Source organism: Aegilops tauschii, chromosome 3 (genome assembly GCF_002575655.3).
Source record: "Aegilops tauschii subsp. strangulata cultivar AL8/78 chromosome 3, Aet v6.0, whole genome shotgun sequence".
Classification (NCBI taxonomy): Eukaryota; Viridiplantae; Streptophyta; class Magnoliopsida; order Poales; family Poaceae; genus Aegilops; species Aegilops tauschii.
In genome coordinates this window covers 151,750,370-151,769,010 of record NC_053037.3, presented here as the reverse complement: position 1 = coordinate 151,769,010, position 18,641 = coordinate 151,750,370, and the positions used below count along the sequence as shown (strand labels likewise).

At 45.7% G+C, this 18,641-nt stretch overlaps 1 long non-coding RNA gene across 11 annotated transcripts; it reads left to right on the top strand.

Moving 5' to 3' along the window:
• Window positions 1-10,566: 10,566 nt before the first annotated feature.
• Window positions 10,567-18,422, top strand: LOC109749768 (uncharacterized). 11 transcript variants are annotated; one of them, XR_012204544.1, is made up of 7 exons: window positions 10,567-11,271; window positions 11,361-11,613; window positions 12,064-12,178; window positions 14,326-15,922; window positions 16,005-16,146; window positions 16,375-16,586; window positions 16,695-18,422. It is a non-coding gene; the product is annotated as an uncharacterized lncRNA (long non-coding RNA). The 11 variants fall into 11 exon arrangements; XR_012204547.1 differs by lacking the exon at window positions 10,567-11,271 and having other exon boundaries at window positions 11,278-11,613; window positions 16,695-17,194; window positions 17,364-18,422; XR_012204545.1 differs by lacking the exon at window positions 10,567-11,271 and adding an exon at window positions 11,878-11,972 and having other exon boundaries at window positions 11,278-11,613.
• The last annotated feature ends 219 nt before the right edge of the window (window positions 18,423-18,641 follow it).

The following is an 18,641-nucleotide window of genomic DNA, read 5'->3' as shown; positions in this document are numbered from 1 at the left end:
CCATGAGAAAGAACCCTCAGTACGGCAGATTCCCCAACCGAGCGGAGCTGGGTCGACTGCGAGTAGCATCGACAAAGTCGATGGCGATAGGCGGCGACAAGCGGAAGTGGCGAAATGCGGTGGGCTTTGTCGGCAGCCTGGCGGCGGCGGTAGGCGTCGAGCTAAATGTTTACCGCCACGATAGGCGGTGCCATGGCATAGACGCGGAGGAGCTTGTGCAGGTGTGAATGGGGAAAGTACCGGAGGGGCTGAGGGGGTGGCCGGCGGGGTGAGGGTTTTTGTGACGTGGGGATGGTGAGGTTTTTCTTTTTTGAATTGGGTGGTGAGGGTTTTCTGTCCCACAAAGAATTTTGGGGGCGACGGTTTACTAGAGCGAACCGTGCGTGATTGACGCAGCAGGCAAAATGAAAGTCATTGCACCTGGTTCCAATTTTGGGAACCGTGCGTGATTGACGTACTACCTCCGTCCTAGTTTATTGGTCCCCTTTTGTAATTTGTACCAAATCTTGACGAAATATTTAACATACTCAGACATAGATAATAAGCGTACACGTACATAAGCATAGTTCAACCATAAGTACATAGTTCAACCGTCATTAAGCATACTCAAGCGTACATAGTTCGATCCATCCCACATCTCATGTCACATGCGGCCGACACGATCCTAAAGCTTCTCCAGGTTCTCGGCGTACGCACCGTGCGCCACCCTGCGAGAATACTTCTACTTGAAGGAGCCAACGGCCCGTCCTCTTGCATGCGCCAGAACACTTAGATGTGTGTCATGAAGCTTGTGGTTGCAAAATGGGCATCCATAGCCGCTGTTCCAGGTCCTAATACGTCTGTTATGCATTCCCGCATAAAGCTCCCTCAAGATTCGCCTCTTGTACCTCCTCTGGGCATCTTCATCCTCGCGGTCCACATCGTCAGACAACACCTATACAAATAGTAAAACAAATTTGGCATCAAATCACTGATTACATGCCGTGAAGTAGGATTAGGAATTTATGGCTATTTATCTATACATATCCAGAGATTATGGTTTGATTTTTAAGCACAGTCGTCTATGTACAGACCAATCTTGAAGAAAATAATGGCACAAACATATGTAGGTCATTCAAAATCAATTTTCAAGTCCTGGCTAGGAATTATTAGCACGAACACTAACCCTAGTCAGATTACTAGCAGAAATCATTTGCACAGATGAAACAACTAATCACTTATCACATGTACCATTCAAACAATCAATACACTACACGGATCTAATGAAACTTACTCAGATTTCATGGATTGGGAGAACATAACCACATGATTTCTATTCCAAAAAGGGGGAGGCAGGAGTAACCAGAGAAACCCTATGATCTATTTGATACATAAATGGGTATAGATGACTAACCGGCTGTCTGTCGTCGTCGGAGTCGTCGCCGGAGTGGTCGTCGGAGTCATCGCCGGAGTGGTCGTCGGAGTCGGTGTGGAACTCCGCCTCCGGCTGTGGAAGCTCGACGCCGTCGACGACGTCAGGGTGCACCGATAAGTCACCGGCGGTGACGGCAACCTCTGTCTCCATCTCCACGCCGTGCTCCGGTGCTTTAGCAGCCCCGGCGTCGCCACTCCCTCTGATGGGGCGCTTCAGCGGCATCCTCATACACTGACGGCTTTGAGGACTGAGAGCGGTGTCGAGGATGCAAGCGGAGAGAGAGGATTGTGTGTGTGGCGAGGATGGGAGTGTAGCCGCTCGAGCGCACCATTAATATGGAGTAGTGGGAGTTGTGGGAGAGAGGCGGGCGGCGGTCAAACCGATGGCTCGCCTCCCGGTGAGCCTACGCACTGGACTGCTGGCATGCCTACCAAAGTTTCACACAGCTACTCGCACGCCTCCCGATGACACTGCGCAGCGAGCACGCCTCCGTCAATTCACACACCTGCACGCATGCCTCCCCGTCTGCCTGCGCGGCGGATTGCTCGCATGCGTCCCGTCAACTCACGCCTGCTCACATGGCACACGGGTCGCGCGGCGGCACGTTTATTGTTTTCCTATTTGGATGATTAATGTTGCCGCTTTATTGCTTAACCGAAGCATGGCACGTATCCATTGTTGGTCTAACGGTCACGATTCGAATAAATAATCCGTTTGGGATATTGGTTCCCAATTATTAATAATCTCCTGTCTGTAATTAGATAAAGATTACATCAAAACTGGTCTCAAATTTGACAAAAAAGTACAATGCCACTTTGTATTGGTGTCCATATGACAACATGATAAGTTTCATGAACTTCAAATAATTTTTGGATGTACTAGAATTTAAAAATCAAGATTCTCAATGTTTGAAATTTGTTGCACAGGGAGTAAACATGCACCCAGTGAGACACATGTGTTTTTGCAATCCATTTAGGTGCACTGTCACGTGTTTATGTAGCTCAAATTTTATTTTTGCACATTATATCCATAGAAAATCAATCAATTAATGTACTAAAACGTCTTAATGATCTCTATGATTTTTTTTGAAATTAAAAAGTCCCTCCTTTGGTAACATATATGTTCACCACGGGATAATTAATTTAACATGCATCGTAGTTGAGGTGGATTCGCGGTGTGTGTGTGGGTGTGTGCGTCTGGGGGTGGCCGGTGGCTCGCAGTACACTACGAGTTGTGAGCCACCGTGTGAGTTGGCCGTTTTGTTAGGCAGGCCGGTTCCACATCAGAGTCATGAAATCGTTATTTAAAACATTAGACAACCCTTTCATACACACATGTTTTGGCCACATGCAGTCGATGGTTGTCCTACACAACACTCGATACTCGCGTGTGACGCTTTCTGTGGGCCCGTGAGGTCGTCGTCCATCACTTTGATGAACAGCCGGCAGTGAGGTTAATTTGACCAGCAAGGTAGAATCTTTTTTGTTTGTGTTATGGTGGTAGGGGACTAGCATATATATTATACGTACGTGTCCGTGCACAAGTACACCTCACTCTGTGTCGGGACTTTTTGGTTTCCGAGGCACGTGCCACATCAAAATTGTGAAATTGGCTATTCAAACATCACACAACCCCTTTTTGGGCCACATGCATATCCTAGCTAGGACACTCACGTGTGACGCTTCCATCTGTGGGCCCATGAGGCCATCGTCGACGCATGCATGCATCACTTACCTTCATCGGGAGAGGTTAATTAATTTCACCATCGATGAGGATTCTTTTGGGTTGTACATATATTATGGCAGGAGCATATAGTATGAAGTAAAGAGGGGGGAAGGGGACCATCATATGTAGTATGCTTGATGAACCTCGCTCTGTGTGGGTGCATGGTTTACGGTTTTTGAGGCATGTGGCACATCAAAGTTGTGCATTTTGGGTATTCAACATATATATGTTTGGCCCACATGCAAAGCGGTGGTGGTTGACCTCTCGCACCCACTTAAGCGGTTATCAGCGATATCGATACTTTCCATCTGTGGGCCCGCTTGGTCCATCACTACTTTTTGCTTGACAACAAGAGAGGTTAATTTGACTTAGGAGGAGATTATTACTTTTGCTCTCGGATGACATGCATGATACAGTTTGAGCACACACACATGCATGTGTACGCATGAATCCCTCCCATCGAGTCGAAGTGGCTAGTACAACGACACATCATGAACCGATCTCGCTCTGTGTGGGGAGCTAGTGTACGATTTTTGACGCACGCGCCACATCAATGTTGTGTATTCAAACATGCATGCATGCATCACCTCCATACATATGCATGTAGTGGTTGCCTTCGAACGGTACACTCCCTCGACTGGTTATCGGCGACAAGCCTATATATTCGTGGGCCTACTTGGACATCCATGATCACCTTGACCAACAACAAGATAGGTTACCATGGCGCATTCTTCATTTGGTTCGTGTTATCATAGTATAGTTCATGGTGAGATTCAGACCTTAAGTTTGAGCGCATATACTATGCACGCATGCATGCATGCATGAATCCCCGTCGTTGGCTTGAAGTGTGGTGTAACATACATATGCATCGTCAACCTAACCCTCACTCAGTGTTGGGATTTCTAGTTCGAAATCACGGTGCCACATCAAAGTTGTTCCATTGTTACTCAAAAACACACCTCTCCTACATATGATTGGGCCACATGCATATAGTGGTTGTCTTCGGGGACTAGCTACTTGCATGATTATTGGCGAGCTAGCCCATCTCCGGGGTCACATGGACGGCCATCACTTTGACCAACAATAAGAGAGAGGTTGTACGACCAAGGTGGATTATTCTTGGTCCGTTTTACGATCCATCTTGGTGAGATATGCCTCTCTGGCCCGCCGACTGAATGTGTGTGTGGGGGGGTTGCTACTTCGCACTTTGCTGAGTGAACCTCGGTTGGGGGGGCATGCATTCATAGCTTAGGATTCCCTTCGTGGAGACACGAGGGGGGGCTGCTAGCTACTTCGCACTTTGCTAGGTGAACCTCGATTGGGGGGAGGGGCATGCATTCATAGATTAGGATTCCCTTCGTGCCGACATGAGGGGGTGGGGGCTGCTAGCTACTTCGCACTTTGCTAGGTGAACCTCGGTTGGGGGGGCATGCATTCATAGCTTAGGATTCCCTTCGTGCCAACACAAGGGAGGGGGGCTGCTAGCTACTTCGCACTTTGCTAGGTGAACCTCAGTTGGGGGCATGCATTCATAGCTTAGGATTCCCTTCGTGCCGACACGAGGGAGGGGGGCTGCTAGCTACTTTGCACTTTGCTACGGTGAACCTTGGTTGGGGGGCATGCATTCATATCTTAGGATTCCCTTCATGCCGACACGAGGGAGGGGGAGGGGCTGCTAGCTACTTCACACTTTGCTAGGGTGAACCTCGGTTGGGGGCATGCATTCATAGCTTAGGATTCCCTTCGTGCCGACACAAGGGAGGGGGATGCTAGCTACTTCGCACTTTGCTAGGTGAATGAACCTCGGTTGGGGGGGCATGCATTCATAGCTTAGGATTCCCTTCGTGCCGACACGAGGGAGGAGGGGGGCTTCTAGCTACTTCGCACTTTGCTAGGTGAACCTCGGTTGGGGGGAAGGGGGCATGCATCATAGCTTAGGATTCCCTTCATGCCGACATGAGGGGGGTGTGGGGCCAAGCAATACCGTGCGCTTTGCGAGAGAGGTGCCACATCGAAGTTGCATTTGGTATTTGAAAATCAAACCATCCTTTTGATACATAAATTTGGTCCACATGCAAGTGTGTTCGTGTTCTGACCCTCTCCTGCATCATTTTTCGCCAAATTTATGAACATTAGACAAGTCGGATAACGCAACAGACACGGTCCACTCAAACAAACCGTGTGCCACACCGGTGCACCTGTCACACACACATCTACACAGTACATTAGGCTCCGCGAGGCTCCCCCTCTCAAAAATATCTGCCCGCCTCGAGGGTTTTCTATTTCATAACACACGGTTGTTATCTCTGGACCGTGTGCGATGTTTCTTGTTCCGAGTCCCGCCTGCATCCCTAGAAAATATCTACCCGCCTCGAGGGTTTTTCTGTTTCATAACACACGGTTGTTATCTCCGGACCGTGTGCGATGTTTCTTTTTCCCAATCCCGCCTGCATCTCTAGAAAATATTTGCCCGCCTCGAGGGTTTTTCTGTTTCCTAACACACGGTTGTTATCTCTGGACCGTGTGCGATGCACTATCATCAAAATTATCAATAGCCTAGCATTTCACTCCCGCGTTTGACTCCCGCGTAGTAAATTTTTTAGTACCCACATCATTTCCTCAAACACCCCCCTCCACACACACACACACAACACACACACACACACACCAAAACCTCCTCGGGCGTGCGCGCATACACACACCCACCCCCTCCCTCGCTTGAAACCCTAGCAAGGTCCCCGCCGCCGCTGCCGCCACCGCCGCAAGGCCTCCATGGTCAACATCTGCCAGTTTTCACGTGCAGCTTACCCACCGATCTCCATACCCAGGCTGCCCTGAGTTTCTTAGATGACGCCTGCCAAACGCCCCCTTTCCCACAGATCCCCATCCCCACCCCCCACTCCAGAGCGTCGCAGCCTAAGCCCGGCTACGCTTCCCATGGAGCTCGAGGAGTGACTGGCCCAAAAGAGATGTATAGCGGTCTCTTCGCCTGACGTCACCAAGGAAGCTGACGACCATTACTGGCGGCAGGCACTCAAGCAGCGGGCTAGAGCAGGCGGGCATGTCTCGGCCGCCGGCTGTGACATCGAGGTCATCGACAGCGACGACCTGAGGCGGGCTGTGTCACAGGTTAAGTGGCCCACCCCCAACCCCTCGGGTTCAACCGCCGTCGATCTCATCCATGGCCCCGCCCCTGATCTCCTCTGGCTCGCTGTCAACAATTTGCCATTCTACATTGCCATCGAGCCCCTTTTGTCATTTCTGAAGGACAAGTTCTGCGACGCTGGCTTGGGATCCACAGCTTCCAAGTCAGACCTCATCGACGGCGACCACGAGGAGGGCACCCTCTCTGGCTCTTCTAAGGGGAAAGAGCCCATCTGCTCTTCCAAGGGGAAAGCGCCCGTCGGCAACATCAGGGAGGGCACCCTACAGCCGTGCTCTTCCAAGGGGAAGGATCCCATCTGCGGCAACATGAAGCGCATCCAGGGTTCGTGCTCTTCCCACGGGAACGAGCCCATCTGTGACAAGTGAGGAAACCCATGATTTGTTGCTATGCCTCTTCACAGGGGGAAATCCATGATTTGTTTTGTCGAGTCCCTTTTGTAGCGTAGTGAGAATATGTCCAGTTTTAATTGCTATCTCTGTTTGTTTGCAGTATGCCTTCTTTATTTCAGTTGTTCACGATGTGATGCTCTATATGTGCAATTATCACTACAAAAAAAAGACACATCCGTGACATTTTGGGCCGAACAATTTTTTTTCTGTCATACTTATGACACTTCTATGACGATAATTGTGACAAAACCCGGTATCATCATAGATGTGGTGGGGTCCTACTTCTATGACAAAAAATCATGACAGAAAATGGGCTTTTCGTCCTGGGCGGGCCGGAGACGCAGATGCATGACATTCTTTGGGCCGTCCATGACGGAAAAACCATGGTAGAAGTCAGGGCGAGGAGAATATCGGGGTGTTCCCGGTTACGGTGGGTGGTCGGGGCTGAGCGATGCGCGTTTCTCTCATACACGCACGCGCATGGGTGCGAGGTGTTGGGCTCTAACTGAACCCGAGCGAGGCGTTGGGCTCGAACTGAACCTGAGCGATTGCACTGCAGGTTACGCGTTACTGAACCCGAGCGATCGATCGATGGCTGTTAATTGAACCCGATCGAGCAATTCCTTCGCTATTGCTGCTAACTGAGGCCGATCGATGCTGCCTCTGGATGAACAGTGAGCGTTGCTGGGGGGGTTTGGATGAACAGTTCTCGGTGAGGGTGGATGAACAGGACCCCGTGGTGTTGCCTTTGGATGAACAGGACCCTGTGGTGTTGCCTTTGGATGAACAGGACCCCGATCGATCGAGCCGGTTGGGGCTGGATGAACAGGACCCCGTGGAGGGCAGGATGAACAGGACCACCCCGTGAAGGGCAGGATGAACAATAGACGGTGTAGGGCTGGATGAACAGTAGCCCGTGGAGGGGTGGTTGAACAGGAGCCCGTGGAGAGGGCTGGTTGAACAGTAGCCGGTGGAGTAGCGCGCGGTGGAGGCTGAATAAACAGGAGCCCGTGGATGAACAGTCGCTGGTGGAGGCAGGAGGAGGTCGACGGTGGATGAACAGTAGCCCGTGGAGGCTGGAGGGGGTCGACGATGGAGATGAACAGTATCCCGTGGAGTCCCGTTTTGCGGTACGCCACACCCCTCCCGATGAACAGGACCCCCGTTTCGACCGTAGCGCTCCAACACAAGTCCGTTTCCTCCGTTTTGCGGTATGCCACACCCCTCCCGATCAACAGGACCCCCGTTTCGACCGTAGGTGGTCCGTTTCATCCGTTTTGCGGTACGCCAGACCCCTCCCGATGAACAGGATCCCATTTCGACCGTGGCCGGTCGAACACAAGGCCGTTCCTCCGTTCTGCGGTACGCTAGGCCTTATTTCCATCGGCTGTTCCGTCCAAGCCGGTTGGCTCCCACACGTTCCGTTGCCTCCCGATGAACACGACGCATTCCGTTGCCTCCCCATGAACACGACGACGACGCAGTTTCTCCGTTCCGACCCAGCCATGTACACGAGCCCTGGCCGTACGTATGTGCGAGTAGGCATTCGAGACCCTGCCCGTATGTACGTACGTGGCCGTATTTTCTTTCTTGCACACTGGCCGTTGTACGTACGTGTACATGCTACGTGCGCTTCGACCAGGTGGGTCCCGATTGTCAGGCACTTCCTTGCCTGTGAAGATGTAGCTGGTGGGTCCCAGCAGTCAGGGGGCGAATCTTTTTTTTGCCCGGACGCACTTCCTTGCGTGCGAAGATGTAGCTGGTGGGTCCCAGCAGTCAGGGGAAACATTTTTTCACGAAATGCGGTGGCCCGTCCGGTGGGTCCCCGCTGTCAGGTGGAGGAATAATTATTTTGCGCGTAATAAGGTGGCACTTCCTTGCTGCGGCCGTGGACCCAACTGTCAGCCTCTCCACGTACATTCCACGTCCGATGGAAGCCGTTCCTTGACCACGTTGACCACGCCGTGCCGAGAGCACCAGGATGGTGGAAGACGGCAAGGCCTAGGAAGGGGACGACGCGAAGCCGGGGAAGACGCGGCAGTGGAAGCCCGCGCGGAGAGGAGTACGAGGGTTCACTGGTTCGGCTGCGGTGTGAGGCTGCTGTCGCCGTAGAATAACAGGGGGTGTGGGTGAGTGGAGGGATGGCCTGGCCAGCGGTGGGAGTAGTAGGGGCGGTGAGGCCTCCGCGGCAGCACAACCGGCCACAGGAGGCAGGAGCACGAGGCACGACCGGCGCTAGTTTGGGCGGCTGGAGCAAGAAGACCAGAGGTTGAAGAAGCACTACGGCCGTTGGATGGACATCGTACGGTCACTGGAGCTAGAATCGTGCATATTGAGTAAGTTGACAAAGCCCTCCGTCCCCGTCAACTGAGTAGGCCCACAAGTCAACCTGCCACTATACTGGGTCCCAGCTAACAGGGTGAGTATTCATTTTTTTGTGCGTAATAAGGAGGCACTTCCTTGCGTGCGAAGATATAGCTGGTGGGTCTGAGCTGTCAGCGGCGGTAACATTTTTTTCGCGAAATACAGAGGCCCTTTTGGTGGGTCCCAGATGTCAGGTGGAGGAATCATTATTTTGCGCATAATAAGGAGGCATTTCCTTGCGTGCGGCCGTGGACCCAGCTGTAAGCCTCTCCACGTACAGTCCACATAAGATGCATGTCGGTCGTTGAGCACGTTGACCAGGCCGCGCCAAGAGCACCAGGGCAGTGGACGACGGCGAGGCCTAGGAAGGGAACGACACGGAGCCAGGAAAGACTCGGCAGTTATTTCCCACGCAGAGGGGAGTACGACTGTACGAGGGTTTACTAGTTCGTCTGCCTTCGCCGAAGAATAACAGCAGGTGTGAGTGAGTAGAGGGATGACTAGGCCAGCGATGGGAGTACGGTGGGGCGGTGAGGCCTGCACGGCAGCACAGCCGGCCACGGGAAGGAGAGAGCAGGCAGTCCCGCCGACGCTTGTTTGAGCGGCTGGAGCAGGAAGAGCAGAGATTGAAGAAGCACGACGGCTGTTGGATGGACATCCAACAGTCACTGCTTGTGTGTGAATCTTTTTTTTTAGGAAAGCCTCAAATCTGTGGAAAACATCATATAGCCCATCTGCCATTATTTCTAATTAGCAAAGTGGCCCGCTCGATGCGCGGGCTAGGATTTTGCGAAGTTGAATTAGAAGCTATATTTTATTTGTTATTTTCTGAAGTAATCTAAAAAACAATTGTTGAGACATTTTTTAAGTATTACAATTTTGGAAACTTTATTCTTTGATTTTTTATTGATTTTTGAATATAATTATTTTCCAAACACCCTTTATGTGCTAATTATTCATTCCATACTAATTTGATACAGTATGTTTGATTAGCATGTTTATTTTTTTTATAACAAGTAGCAAGGGTGATCGCTTGCATATGTGTTCTGTCTAAAAAATAATATTCGTATATTTCAGTGTTAGATATATTCTTTTGAGTGACAACTTATATAAAACTGAGTGAGTACCTTGCTAATGTTCTTTTTCAAGAGTAGTATCATGCCATGGTTGGAGTGCAGCATTTTGGAGGACGAGCTCCATCAAGCTCGTTTTTCTTGAATAATTCAAAAATCATATTTTTTTTAAGTTTTGAAAAATTGTTGAAAAATCCATAGGCGTTCATATGGATGTGTTCTACATGTGTGTAAAATCTGACGATGAACATTATGGCGAGAGCTACATAAAAAGATAAATTGAAGTATTTTTTGTAGTGAACAGTGTGTACTGTTCATCATTTTAAAATCATGATTTTGTCTTTTTTATATAGCTCTCATCGTAACGTATATCATCTTCAAATTTCACACACATATATTACACATCCGTATGAATGCGTACACTTTTTTCAGATTTTAATTAAGCTACTAAAATGTGATTTTCAAAATTTTCAAAATAAAAAGCTCCATGGAGCTCGGCTTCCATTTAGCATTTTCGCCATGGTTGTAGCTATACACATATTGTCTTGTGTTATTCTCCTGGGGCTAACCAATCATCATCAGGTAATATAGGTTTGACTGGGATAAACATACAACTCTATTTGGAGAATAAGCAAATTAATGCTTGTAGTTATAACTTGATATAGGTAATGTAGATTTCACCTGGGTAAAGGTTTTTTTAGTTTTATGTTCGGTTGAATTCTTCAAATTATATTTTTCCCCTAACATTTTTATCATGTCGCTTTTTTGTGCGTGTAAAGTTTTTCTTCTTGTTTTTGTGTAGTCATAAATTATTTCACTAACGCTATGAAATATTGGCATATTTTTTTATTGTTTTTGTAGAGTAAATGTTTTATTATTTTTATATACAGTATACGTGTATGCATAAAAGGTTTGTTGGTGTTTGCTTCCATACACGTGCGCTCAACAGTACTAATACCAAGTTTTGTATTTAAAAAAAAAAGCTCGGCAGTACCAAGTTGCCTTATATTTTGACGTTATATTGTTTTGTCTCACAGTTTCCACAGTACCTAATTGGTGTCATGGGTCCCACCAGTATTACTCTTCACTTTACCCATTCTGTAGTCTTCTGGACTTCTCCGTTCTTCTTTCCTCACACAAGTGAGAATGTTCTTGGCCGATCCCCTTTCTCCTCTCCTCTTATTTTTCTTCTCAGTTAAAATTTGCTGATGTTGAATACCACCCATCAGGTTGCTCTCTTGATTCACTGCATTCAGGATGCTCGTTCTAACCTGAAGCCACCCCCGCACCTGGTGCTTCGACGGGGTGACCATCGACGGCGATTGAGGGTTAGCAGGGCCCAAGGATCTACGACACCAGAGTGTAGGCGAGATCATCGATCTGGACGCTGCCGTTGATGCTGTCGTCAGTGCAGTTGATTTGGTCTTGGATTTCATCTCCCGCAGGCCTGCAACGGCAACATTGTTCCAAGTTGAGCTGCAGGTCCTTATTTTTCCTTTTCCTGACTGTAATATTTCCCCTTTCTCCTAGCCTTTTCCTGTCCTTGTGCCATTCAACCAATATAATTTAATTAAGGAAATGCTTGTTAGCTGTAAGTATTTCATATTTTCCCCTTAAATTCGTGAATAGCATGTTTTTTAAAGTGATCTATAAGTGTTGAATGAGGTATAGAGTAGATACTAATAAGTTAGTGTACATTTTAAAAATGTAAGTATATACTGTATAAGTTAGTGTATACTTTACCAGGGCATCTTGTGCGTCACCATATGGTGTGTGTTGGCGATGTACACGACTTCTACTCTGCCGAGCATCAAAGCCAGCACCCATCTAGAAGTTTTATAGTAATCGCAAAATGTTTTCCTTTAGTCTGTTTTATAGTAATTTAATGTATTATCTTGTTTAGATATCAATTTTTTTATTTGATTTGGACAGGTGATATCATATTTGTGACATGAAGAGTAAGAGAGCCACATGGCAATCTTAAGGAGGTGTTTTCTAGGAATGTTTATATATTCCAATCATGCTATGTATCTTCATCTCCAGTTGGGTATGCCTCCTTCGATTTTCTTCAATTCAATGTTTATTTCTTTATGGGCGTTGTTAGTGTTGAATGAGGTAGATCCTAAAGAAGACACAAGCGAGTGTAACTAAAAATAATTTAAGTATATGTCTGAGTACACATGATAACTTCAATCCGTACTCTCGTGGAGCATAAAATAAACATAATTGTTTATCAATGCAAATTACTACTAAGTATAGAGTGTGTATAGTATATTCTTCAACTCTTGCAGCTATTGGACGTATGTAAGCACTTGCTGCTGTATAATGCCTAGCCCATGTATCTCGCTGGTTCTCTCTTAATCCTCTTAGGTCTATCATACAAGGTTGGCTGCATGTCTTCAGATGATATTTTCCTCCTCTTTATGCAATCGGTCCTTTCCTTCTTTGTTCTGCTTCTAGTTTTGGTGTTCCATTCTTCATTATGGTCATCTGTGCTGGTACAGTTGTTGTCGGCGTGACTATTGTTGTCTCGCTGCATAAATGCAAGAACAATGGTATTATTGAAACATTCATAAATTTCCGTAAATGCATGGTAGATATTAAGCTTGTATATCATTGTCATATTTAACAATGTATTCTGCAATACATATATAAGATCAAATGCATACAAAATTAGACCAAAGTGGGAAATGACCGATACACTGTCATGGATTATTATTTTTAGTACATATAGATGAGGGTAAGTAATTTGAAAGAATACCTCATTATCGAATAGATTGCTCTCTATAAGAACTTCTTTTTATTTCGCAAAGCCTTTCTTTTCAAATCCTGTTTACATCTCTTATGTTTGGTCTCTCCTTTTATCTTCGGCGAAACAGTTTTTGGCTCTTCCTGTGTGTTTTGTGATGTCATAAATAAATAGGCTGTAAACAATTATCAATGCATATACAGGAAGATAATTTTTTCCAATTTGTTACCTCGTCATCAGGAGCTTTGATTACAATTGGTTTTCTGCTATTTCTGGAAGCAAACATTGTCACATCTTTTTCATATATTTTGCTAGACTTATGTCTCTTTGTCCTCCTTTGTTGCTTTTTGTTAGATGATTTAGAGGTTTCCTTTCAGCACATATCCTCCTCATCATTTCTTGCATTCTTGGAGGAGTGGTTGACCTATATTTTTTTTAATATTTTAAAACAAAAATTGCACACTCGTGATAGCAAAACCATTAATTAGTGGCAATACCTCGTTATCGGACTTCTGCATAGCAAAATTTGAAGAACCTTGTGTGTCTTGCCTTTCCAGTATGCCCTATAAAGAATGTACTCGCATTATAATTTTATAAACCATTTAAAATACTGAAATGTGCATGTGCATACCTCTTCAACTATTTCATTTGAATATTCCATTTCAAGTCTGTCATCAACTTCAAAAGTGAAGCTCACTTTAATTTTTTCCATACACTCTTATAAATTCCTTGAATTTAACTTAAGTCGGAATATGAGTGTTCTGCCATAAAGGTCTTGGATAATATCTGGTACTATGTTGTTGAATCCCTCCTGCTCTAATAGGGTTGATGCAGATATGTTGCCTAAAAGACTCTTTGCTACCTCATTAAACATAACGAAAGTTGTTGTTGTCCTGTCCTTGCGTACCTTGAGTTTAATTAGGTACCTAATATGATAGTGTCAGTTATTACTGGTCTATTATTAAAAGAAATGGCACCAAAGACAATCTAGTGCATAGCATGCTCACCTTATGTTGGGATTTTCAGGTACTTAATGACAGGAAGTGCAAATATAGTTATGGTGTTTCTGTTATAATATCATCAATTGTTGCTTTTGTTCTGCATACAAATTCCTATTAAAGATAAAACATACGAGTTTACATAATAATGTAAAATAGAGAAGGTGTAAGATTTTTATGATCAAGGTTAGAGGGAAACCTTTCTTTTAACATCAACATATCGTAGTTCTATAATTTCCCTCAATGTTTTTTTATTGTAGAACATTTGCTCTTCAATCGTTCCTTGGGTGCTTTCGTCAATTCCAATCATTGTTGGAATAACATCGCTTTCACAATGCCTATAATACATTACAATATGAGCACATAAACTTGTAACTTCAAAAACATACATAATTGCATTATTATATGCATACCTCTCAATAATTTGGTCTGTCTCTATAATTTCAGGGTCCAGGAAGACTTTAGATGCATTTGTCGTGCGTAGTGATATCCCTGGTAATAAATTGTCAGTAATCTGGATTCAGGTTTACACATAGAGATTATAGTTCTCACCACTGAATTTTCTGACCAAATTTGAAGTGACAATCACTATTGCTTATTTGTTTAAAAGCTTTTCATTCACCATATTTGCAAATACCCCCCATAGCGTGATTCTGATTATCTCACCACTTCATGCATTTAATCACGAAAAAGTGATATAAAGATCATATATGTAATTCAAAAATATCTATAGAATATAATCACTTACTCGGACTTCAATCTCACGGACGTTTGAAGTTTGCGCCATGCCCGTCCCTTTATTTATTTTTGCACTTGCTATATTGGCTTCATTGCAGTAAGCAGTCCAATGACATCTGCACATAATAATACTTAAAAATCTCGTTCACCGATGCTTGTTCTTTGATATGGATTTTGATTGTACCTGAGCACTATTTATCAATAATCACCCTACTATCCAAGGTATCACCATCAGCAAATTCGAAGTGGTAGTCCAAAAACTTGGATTTTCCTTCATCCACTTCCTTCACCGTTGTATCATAGACAAAACTTATTTTGAGATTGTTCTAAAATGGTCGGTATTTTTCATACTCCCAGACTTTGAAGGTCTTAATTTTGTACCTCTTTAATTTTTGATTTAAATTTATTGACCAGTTTGCTCCCAATAGAAGCATCGATTACATCACCTTACATAGAGAGAAAACATCAGCAAACTTTGGAAAGGGTAAATTGAAGAGACATTATATATGTAATACTTGCACCTTTTTATCTAATAAAATCATACCAGAGTTCATTAGTTAATAAGTTAATTGTGTCCCAAAGTCTTAAAACTTTGACTTTGATCGTCCATGTCTCGTTTCCTGTAGTCGATGCATTCAACGGTGTGTGCCATAATCTTTGAGGCCCTAAAAGTATAAGAACAAAGTGTTGATTGATAAAGTAAGTAATATAATGACATGCAAGCTCTATAAATACAAAATATTTTTGTCGCTTTTAGATTAGCACTGCCTACAGTGTAAATTGATTATTATTGATCTCTACTCCTAATGGACGAGTTGGTTGAATAGTCCCCCCATTTTCGTCTGGTTTTTTTTCGACTGGTTTTTTTTCGTCCCCCACACCCACCACACGCACGCAAAAAAAAAACCACCCCGCACAAACACCTCTCGTATCGATCCCCTCGAGGAGAAGCCGTCGCCCCCATCTCCCGCTCCGCCGCCGCCGCCCCCATCTCCCGCTCCGCCGCCGCCGCCCCCCGCCTTACCGTATCTCCCTCCACCACCCCCACGCTTCTCCCCATCGCCGGATCCGCTATCAGATCGCCAAGGTTAGGCGGCAGAGCTCCACGTCCGCGACGCGCTCGTGCTCGTCAAGGAAGGGGCTCCCGATCGAATCTGCGCTCACGCGGCTTGTGTGCCATGGCCGCCATGGCATCCATGGCCGACAAGAGGGGACCCTCGGCCTCGGCCATGGCCGCCTGCTTTGGACACGGGGTCGCCACATCCGACGCTGCCAGCGCCTCGTGGACCGCCATCAGGAGCTCCAGGTCCGCCGCTATCGAACTCTACGGCCATGGTCACCACGTCCATGGTCGATCAACTGATCTGATCTGATCACAAGTTCCACAGGAAGAAAATCTAGAAATTCTTGCGCTGGATGCAGTAGACGAAATTGAATGTACACGTACGTGGATCCAAGTCCGAGTTGGGAGCGCCATCGATCCGACGAACGTGCAAGGAATTTCTGAATCCAGGACTTCTATTTGAGCATGTATGTTCGTTGGTTATTCAATTCAATTGTTCGTACAACAGCAAAAAATTAGCACGAATTCCAGTAGTTGTGTTTGCTTCTTTTGAAGGTGGATCTTCTATTCTTTCTAATAGTTGTGTTGCGCAAATTTCCAATTATCTGAGTATATGTCCTATAGTTTCCTTTAAAGAAGAAGAAGAACATGAGGCTGGTACTGCATCTGTCCTAGCATGATGAACTTTGCTACAGTCTTTGTGGACAGGTTGACGACAGGAGCTGAAGTACGTTTGAACAAACGTTTTCTTTCAGTTTTCCCAAGAAGAACATGAGGCTGGTACGACAGGGGCTGGTACTGCATCTCGTCAGCGGAAGGCGAAAAGAATGGCGGCGGCGGGCAATATGGGAGAAGACGGTGCCCTGCCTGACAACGGACTCGAATTTCTACTGGATCCGGTTGACAGGTAATTGATCCGTCGTATTCTTCCGATCTTTTCGCCCTGCATACATGAGAGCGGACTATGGCAACCACGGGCCTTTGATTTTTTAGCATGCTGTTGGTTTCCGATCAGAGAGGTGGTTGCGGACGTTGAGGTGCCAGATCCGTTGGCGGCGAGGGACTTAGTGGCGACAGACATGGCTGGCGCCGATTCCTCATGCGCGGTTGTGGTTGGGCACCTCGGCGGAGCTGCTGAGCCCCGGGATTCTGGCGGCAAGAGGAAACAGTAGTCAACCCAGTCCGTGGAATCGACCGGGAAAGTGAACCCGGAGGCGCCCAGGTCGACCAGAAGGTAAAAAGTAAAATTAGAGTTCTGAAACTTTCAGACAGAATGGTTTTGATTTTTGCAAGCACTGTCACATACTTGTGCATGAGCATATATGCCTGGTGCTGTGATTACTCGTTTCAGCTGGGTATCCTCGTGATTTTTCTGGTCATACTAATGCGAATTGGTGTTTCATATATACGACTAGCCAAGAAGTTTTTAGATGGATCATGTCATAGATGGACTAGCCAAGATTGTTTTTAGATGGAGTGACGAGTGGCACCTGCAGTTCTAAAGGAAATGTTAGGGTAAGAAGGTTTAATTCAGCACGCAAAACACATAACCATTGTACGACCAGACAGTTGTGGCACAACAGAAAACTATAGCTACAACTTTTCTATTTAATTAAATTTTTAGTTGACGATAGTATTATCTATTTTATAATTTTTAATGTTATAAGACTCCAATCCAATGCAGAGCTTATGCCCGTCATTGGCTTGTCTCCCCTGGGCTGTGCATCCAGCTCCAGCGGGTTCAGCACGACTGAGGCAGCAGTGGGAAGGAAGATTATTCGGTAGGATGGCGCTGACAACATATCGGAGATGCGCCAAGCCTTGCTGCGACCTAGCTTTCTTGTGCTTGCTCTCCTTCCCCAACAACAGACCATCATGGCCCTCCCTTTTGTTGTTCATCAATGGGGGTCATGTTCACATCAGAACCTTCATCAGCACAATCTTCATGAATTTTCCATATTTGTCATATCTCTCTGATTGTCCAATGCAGATCATGTTGTTAAAAAGTGAAACTTCTGGGTTGATTTCAGGTTTAAGGCGTAAAGACTTTTTTAGGTTCTGTTCGTGCTGGAAAATTTATGTTCATTGTCGCACCAATCATGTTGGAACCGAATTTATTTTCATTGTTTCAGTCCAATTCATCCTTAGAGGGAAAGTGTGGGCCTTGAACTGAAGGAGAGGCAAATATGTTTCTGTTCATAGTTAAATTGGTTCTTGATTTGAAGAGATTATAGAGCCACGTAATTTTGTACCCGAGCACTGCCAACTGTCGACGATTTGTATTGTGTGTTGTTTTACAGTACCTACTTGCCAATATTATTGTGTTGTTTCTCCTAACAATTGTAGACATGAATACATTTTTGACGAGGTGAAGACAACAGAGATTGGAGGTATGCGCTGGGCTCTTTGACACAAGCTAGGGAGGAGTAAGCTGACTGGATAATGAGAAATGTTGAAGTAGTCCAAGGAGGAATGACACACTGGCTGTGTGTGTGATGACCTTAACTCTGAAAAATGAGTTTTTCTTTCTTTCTAAAATCTAGAGTGGATTAATTCTACAAGTATCCTGAGTTTATGATATGCTTTGCACATCCACATACGTGACAGCTGCAAGTTTAACCTGCTCTGAAATCTCAGAGTTTGTTAGAAGAAACTATATTGTTGATGTGGCTCTTTCACAGTTTTCATTTCTAATAAAATGTGAAGGTGCAACTATCCTGAAGAATGATTATGTAAAAAGAAAGTTGTATCAGCATCGAAGTGAAGAACTGGTGCGGCAGAGCGCACCTTTCCTTCTTGTAATGATACCATGTCCAGTGAATGCAACACCTAAAACGTCTGCATATAAAATTGCAGTTCGTGGCCGTGCACCTCTTGATACAGCACCTTGTCCTGGTAGAGTCAGTCCGCTGGAAGAAATGATCAGGAGGTATGCTGATAAGCCCATCCGATAATGTAGGAA